Source organism: Tauraco erythrolophus, chromosome 9, assembly GCF_009769465.1.
Source record: "Tauraco erythrolophus isolate bTauEry1 chromosome 9, bTauEry1.pri, whole genome shotgun sequence".
Lineage (NCBI taxonomy): Eukaryota > Metazoa > Chordata > Aves > Musophagiformes > Musophagidae > Tauraco > Tauraco erythrolophus.
Window position 1 is genome coordinate 9,973,867 of NC_141473.1, and position 7,967 is coordinate 9,981,833.

Genomic DNA, 7,967 nt, shown 5'->3' on the forward strand with positions numbered 1-7,967 from the left:
CGTGGCAGGACAGTGGTATGCTTAGTGAGGGCTCGTTAGGAAATGGCTAACTACCAAACTACAGATTAATGGGGTGAGGGGAGCAGGGATGCTGTCCCCTGCGCCCGTTTGGCAAAGGGTGATGCACAACTCTGGGAAAGTGGGCTGAGGACAGCAGGGAGGTGAGCAGGGCATGGTTCTGTGCAGCCACTGTCAGCCAGAGCTGGGCTCCACAGCCCCCCACAGCGCTGCCCACACCAGCACCACCTGCAGACCCCACCAGCCACTTCAGCTGAGTTACACGGTGAATGTTTGTCCTGCCTCACCTGCCCTGATGGCACTTCTAAACCAGGTGCTGACAGTGTCCCAGCTACATCCTACCTGGAGGAGCAGGGCAGGAACCCGCTGTGAACCTCCCCTGCTCTGGAGAGGCCAGCAGTTCCAGATGTGTCGGCCACTCTCAGGTCCATGAGCTCTGTGAGGGCTGCAGCTGGGGCAGTGTAGGAAACTCCATGGCCCATGTTAACCTGGTTTCCACACCAAACACAACCAAAGGGGCAGCTGTCATCTGCTCAACTTCTTTCACTGTCTGATTCTTGCCACTTCAATCAAGCACAGCCTGCGAGGAGCTGCCAGTGATGTGCTCTCAGCTGTGAATGAAACCGAAAGCTCTGGGAAAGAACTGGGTGACACCGTCATGCTCATAAAACACCTCACCCACCAAGTGATCCAAATCAAGTAATTTTCTTCTGTTGACAACTCACTACTTTCTTCCCTTTTTTTCTCTTTCCTTATTAATCCTTTGAGGAGTACTAATTTCGGCTGGAGGTGCTCTCAGGCAAATCAGAGTCCAAGCCAAAGGCAGAGAGAAAAGGCAGTGAAAGGCTCCATGTGCATCTGTAATAAAAACGATAGTGGCAGCGTGTGCTGGAGCAAGCGAAGGTTTGGGAGGGTTGTGCACTGCACCAGCCATGAAATGTGATGCTTAATCAATTAGGGAATTACACAGTGAGAGAAGTGAATGATCTGTGACTTCAGTCCAGGCCAGTAGGTGTTTGGGCTCTCGTGTCCCAGTTTGGTGCTTTCCAGTTTGTTCCTGAGATGCTCATTCAAACAAGCAGCCTGATCCCTACACCTGCTGGGGACACCAAACATCTTACCTTTGTCTGGTGCAGATTTGGCCGCGGCCCCAGGAGCACATGTGATGAAGCAAAGGTGAGCAGGAGCCCGTCACGCAGGACGGCCACTCACTGAGATGCAGAACTATGGCTCAGATCATGGCCCCACGTACACCCTGAAGCTGCTGCTTTTCTTTCCTTTACCTTCCCTGGTCCTCACAACACAGTGCCGCAGCCCCCGGGGACGAGGCAGCACGTGGGTCCCACGCGGGGAGAAGAGCGGTGACCACGACCTCCCACAGGCACAGCCATCCTCCCGTCTCCCTGCTGCCGTGCCGAAACACCCCGGCACTATTCCCGGCCTCACAGTCATCATCATTGGCAGCAGCGAGAGCCGTTTGCAGGATTTAAACAAGACAAATACAAATGAATGGAACCTCCCAGGGTGCCAGAACCACGGAGAGGTGCACGTTTCATCATGGTGCCAGAGGGACCAGACGTGTTTTCTTTGAATTATTTCGATGCTGTAGCTGGCCTTGAAGAGCAGATGCTACTGCCACTTGTTTGATGCCAGGGAATAACCTTAAGCTGCTTTTATTTTTTTTTGAATCACCAAATATAACAAAAATGTATTTACATCACAGAACTCCAGTTTTACTGTCTTTGACTTGATTTTTTCCTACCCCCAGTCTCTCTTGCTGTTTATAGCTTTCTCATGACTCAGTTTTCCTTCCTCTCTGTTCTCACTCCCAGCTACCTTTCCACTACTGGGGATTTCTCAGAAACGCTAAGCTGCCAGAATTCACCCTTCTTAGAAACAGGAGCACAAGGACATCTGCTTGGAAGCAAAATGACATATCTGTGAAGAATAACATAGGCTTTGGACATTCAATGAAATAGAGAAGAGGCAAATTGGAGAGCAGAAAGCCAGAATTTCTGTGGGGCATCTAGAATCAGTTTAAGGGCATTTAGCATGTAAATGAGGTTATTTGGGCAAAATGAATCCTGGTGTAGAATATGCAACTGATCAGTAGAGGCTGCTGAGGGGCAAGTACTTGAAAACATGAGCTCCTCCTGGGTAAAAAAATTGTGCCACCTTCATGGCAGATGGTGGTAGTATCCTTCCAACAGCCCTTGTGGGGGCATAACCATGGCTTTATAATGAATTTTACTGTGGTCAGCTGGGTTTCAGGAGGGTGTTCTGTGGCGTTTTGATGTCCGTTCGGCCATGCAAAACCCACAGCTCTCTTCCCCTGTCCTGCAGCACTGGTGTGAGCAGAGCGACAGCGGGCATTCGCTGGCTGCATGCTGTCTGCTGTCCTCTCCATCCCTGACACGCTCCTCCTGCGCCACTGCTTCTGATAGAACCCTGGCCAGTTGGTCAAATGATGGCTTCCCCAAATTTACCGCTTGTGTCAGTAACTCGAGAGCTGGGAGTTTCAGATGGGGGTTCCCCAGCCAGGACTATTTGCACAGGAACTGGCTAGTGGACGTGTCCCAGTGCTCATACCCCACAGCTGCTGGGCTTTGCTGGTTTTCATGTGTCTGCACAGACCCTCTCTGCAGCACAAGCACACTGGGACTGATGCTACCTAGAACACTGGAGCTGGGCAGTCCACAGATTTAGGATGTTCAAGTGCCCAGAAATCCTGGGCAAACGTACAAGATCCTTTCAGTCTGCCAGAAACGACGTGTCTGAGAAATGCAAACATGCAGTGGGCCTTTCCAAATGTGTTGCATAGCTTACAACTAATAATTCAGTGCTTTTCACAGAAAAGTAAGGACAGACAAGGCATATGCTCTAACTCTTCCAAGCCTTTTTCCCTTTGTCTCATTCTTCTTCCAGGATTACAAGAAATAGAGGCTTAGATTGATTTGTTTTTCTCTTCTGAAGCAAGGGCTTGGGGATCTCACTTTTACAATGAACTTCTGCCATGTGGAGAAAGTTCAGTATCCCTTTTGCTTTGTTTGTTTGTTTTTTGTTTGTTTTCTATATGTGTATGTTGTTTTTGCAGTTCCATTGGAGACAGGCCTGCAACACACCATGGTGGTTCCAGATAGATGCTGTCTAGAGCAGAGCTACAACAGAAGCAGGATCCTGAGAAAGACTGTCTCCATCTCCATCGGCTGTTTGGCTGATCAGTACTCACAGTAGCACTGCTGAAAGAGGTGGCAGCATCCTGAGTGTTCATGGCAGCAGCTGTCTCAGATTTTCAGCTAGGCTTAATTACAAACCCTGTAATTATCTTACAGCACTGCCTGGGATTATGTGCACTTAAAACTGCATTATGCAGCAGCAGTTTGTCTGGCACGACCAGCACTGATGGCCTCCGTCGCTGGCAGTGTCAGGGCCACAGGCAGAACAGGCATCCGGGTGGTTCATCTGCTCTGCCCACCTGGGAACCACTTGCCAGGCTTTGCTCTTGGTTCTTATCTCCTCTAATCAGCTTTGTCAACCCTATTTCCTTGCCACTGTGGAAGAACCGAACTGAACTGGGAAGAGGAGTCTAAGGAGATCTTGCAGACCAAAGCTCTGGTCCCATGCAAACCAAGAAGGTTTGCTTGCTTTGGTGGCAGAAGTGTTGAGTTCTTCAGGGAAGAGACCCTTGGGCTGGCAGCCTGTTTCTAGGGCTCTGGAGCAACTCTTGAATGATAATGATAGCAAACACTTGGCATTTTAAGACACAAGATGAGCACCACTGATCGCCACCAACGCTTAACATCTTCACCCTCCAGTGCTGGGTTATAAGAGAACCCAGTTCTCTGGCACAGTGTGACCCAGGTACCCCAGGATGGAAAATTTAACGCAGCCAGACACTTGCTGCTGCAAGGCCAGTCCTGCTCCCACTGCAGTGGCTGGGTGCCCCCCCAAAGAGCTGGTCCTGCTGTAAGGTGGCAGTTGGACGGCTGAGCCGCTGAGCGGCTGTCAGCAGCCAGCGCGGGGCTCCTGGCCATGGAGCATCCTCACTGCTTCAGTGCAGAGACGCAGTTTCTCTGAAGGCGTTTTTGCTGAATGAAAGCTTTACATCAACCTTGGATGGCCTCTCCTTTTCTTTAAATGGTGCAATAAATCAGAAAGTGATAAGGGGCCAAAGGGAACACTTGAAATTCCAGTGGCATTTCTAGGAACTGCCCGGCATGCTCCAAGTTCCTCGCAGTGACCTGCTGGCTGGCCTGCAGGAGGGAAGCGGCTGGCCATGGCGAGGCACGTATGTGGGACGGCTGTTCATCCCTGGGAAATAAGCCAAAAAAGACCTCAGCACATCTCAGATTACATTGTCAGCTCTCCAAACCTGAAGGTAGATGGTCCCGTGGTTAAGGCTTTCTGCTGAGGAATCAGTACACTCTCTTTCCAGCCCCTGCAGGGAGCACCAGTAAGGAAACACCCTTCTAAATATTAGTATGTCCCCTAATGGGGCTAAAGTACTGGATGAGGCCATTTGAGCAGACGTCCACAGACCCTGTTCGGTGCAGCTCCCCATAAGCAGCATATGACGGCGTGGGCCAGTTCCCTGAAGGAAAGTGAGAGCATCACCTAATGTTCGCTCATGACGGTGCCGTCGGAATGGCGACAGGGTAAGCCAAGCTACTGCAGGGCACTAAGGACGGCTTCTCCCTTAGCACTGAACGGGCACATCAGCATCTCTCCATAGCATTGATGAACCAGCCCCCACGCCTGTAGCATCCAGGTCTGCTGGAGGTGTTTCCAGCAGATTTTCTGGGAGGGAAAGCCAGTCACAGTATTGAATGTGATGCTGGAGATCACATGCTTTGTAAGAGACAGCATGATGCAAACGTGTCTGAAATCGTTTCTTGAATTTTACTGAGTGTGTGCAAGGAAATGGCTCTCCTGAGGTCACCAGAAAATTTGGGGGCAAAACATAGATTAAATACCCGGTGTCCCTGGCTCACCACAGATCCGCTCTGTCCCTGGTGTGTGAGGTGACATCGCTCTGGTTTATTGCAGCCGCCCCTCTATTGACTCCCTTTGCTGAGAGTCCAGCTGCAGTGTAGCGTGTCTGGTTGGGTGCCCCAGGTTGGGGACACCAACACAAATAACACCCAGTCCTGTGCGTCGCAGCCAGACGCTGCACTACGCAGAGCTTGTGTCAGCTCAGTTCAGGATGGACACAGGCAGCACAGATAACCTTTCCTGGCTGGACTTGTTCTCCTGCACGGCTTGTGCTCTCTCTGATCAGTGTTATGACTCCAAGCCCAGTTCTCAGTAGTGAGAGGAAGTGTGTGGTCTGGTTTGCACTTGCTGTACACTGGGCTTTCTATTTTCTGAACTTCAATGACCTCACACCAACTTGGAGACTTCTCTTACCATTACTTTCTCTCTGTTCCAGAACTTGCTTTGCCCTTGGAACATTGCCATTTTCCTGCTGGAGAATGTACTAAAGTGGTAGAAAGAGCATGATTCATATTTGGGAATTCAGGGGGGGGAATTAGCATGCCGCTAACGAGTGAGTGCAGCATGGGAGTGAGCTGTGAGTTAACAGCCAAGTAAGCAACCTGAAGGCACTGGCTGTGCTCAGTGACAGAAAATTAAACGGTGAGGAACATGCTGTTAGCTAAACACGTAATCTGCGTCGCAGTTGGCTGGGTTTTGTCTCTTGCACACCCAGTTTGCGGATGCCGAGCGATTCAAAGCGGGGTGTGTGGCAGCCGGCAATGGCCCCTGCGTCCAGGCGGGTTACTTCATGGGATCAGTAGAGCACAAAGGTTTCAGGATCCGCAGCCTTCTTCCAGCTGTGTTGTACATAGATAGGCTAGTCTGTGGATTCACTGAATTTCAGCTCCTGTCAATTTCAACATCTATGTCCGGAACCCTCCATAGCCTAAAACTTGCCTGGAGACAGGCTAAGGAAAGGTTTTGACACCACCGAGCATGCTGCAACGAGAAATTACAGCATCATCTATTTCTTTAAGAGTGCGTGCTTACACAACACATTTAAAATGCCCATAGGTGAGCTAAAAAATTACCCCTCAGATGGCATGGCTTTAAAGACATTCCCTTCAGGTCTTCCAGGACTAAAAGCGAGCACTGGGTAATACCATCCACGTGGGCGTTTCCATTTGCTGTTGCTTCGAGAAGCCGGCCAGAGATTCAGCAGAATTTGCTCATTTGAAGGAAGGTAAAATTTTTACATTGGGAAAAATGTTACAGAATGAGGTTGATCTTGTTCTTAAGGGTTGCTTTTTTTATTCTTTTTTAAAGAGCTGTTTGGTGACTCAGCTGCAGGTTACTGGGAAGTTACAAGCGGTTTTTGGAGGATGAGGAGGGGCCGTGTCAGAAGAAAGTGAGGTATTCGCAGAAGGCAATGTACTGTAAAGTGTTAGCACATTTATTAATCATATGTGGGCAGACAACTTCACACATCCTACCAGAATTTACTGCAGCAATGTCAATTCCATATTGTATCTCTGTAAGTGTTATGAATCAGCCAATATATGACATTAATTATCTACATTTATCATTGTGCAAACTGACATAATGATCAATTATGAGGCAACACAACAGGAACTGATTACTGAAGTACAGAAGTAATCCCCAGTTTTCTGAAATATTCTGGAATTATCCTGTGCATGCTATATCTACCCAAAACCTATTTTTGTTCAAAAGTAACATTCTTCTATTGCTGAGAGGTGCAGCATGCATTGCTCAACATCTGCTTCAGCAGCAATGCCTCGTGCAGGTTCCACAGCGGTGGCTCTCCTCCCACCGCCACGTACGGTTCACAGCTTCTTCACTAGTTCACCTCTTTTGGAAATACTTCTCTAGCAAGATCAAGGAAATTGCTTTTACGGCTGTCCCACCTCCTTTGTTCACCCATAACTGGAAACGCGAGGTATTTGTCTCGCAGTTCAGTGACAGATGACCACTTCAGGAAATGTTTGAAAAAAATGTTGAAAGAATGCAGGATGTTTGGTCTAAAAAAAGAGAAGGGAGAACAGGCAGAAAAAACACCTTCCAGAATGAAGATTTCACTGGAGACAGTGGAAATCAAACATTCCCCATGCCCACTGAAACAGGGCAAGAAAAAATCAGGTTCATTTTCTGAAAAGATCATCTAGGATAACTGTTAGAAAATTACTTCCCAAAGATATATGATAATGAGTCTTGGAACAACACATGAAGGTTTGGATTTTCCTTTTCTAAAGTTCAGAAGAAGAGCTTAGGCAAACCTTGAGCAGGAACGGTCGAGGGTTGACATTCTCAGTGGGTACTCTTGGACTAGATGATCTGTGATTTTAGGATTCAGGCCTAGAGCACTGTCCTAGCAGGCTGACACCATTACCGAGCTGGAAGAAGCCTTGTATGGTGATGGCTGACCATCCCATCCTTCAGAGACTCCTTAGGCAGAAATGGATTTGTTGTGCTCAAAAGGAAGTGCAGAGTAAAGAAGTCCCATAGCAGCTTTGGAGAAGAGCTCCCAAGGAGTGTCTTTTCTTCCATTTTCAGCCTCTGTAGTTCCAGAACTCAGGTTTCCCTCTGTCTTTATGCAGAGTTCAGCACAAATAAGCCTTTGAACACCACTGAAACAGAAATATCAAAAAGTGAGCCTTTCCCACCTTGAGAAATAAGTGTGTCCCAAACACTCTTACCTCAAAAGCAGAAGAGACAGGCTGTGGAAACATTCAGTCTCGAAATTAATCTTTTGAATAGGAGCTGAGTCTGAATAGATGGCATAAATATTTGTGTTAGTTCGTTTGGGTTAATGGTGCCGTTTTCATCTTTGGCTAAATAAAATTTTATAATTATTTTTTAAAAAGCCCAGACTAGATTTTAAAGAAAGTATACAAATCACATTTGTCAAATTTACTACTGGAGTAAGTGACACCAACGCTGATTTTAATAAGCGTAGT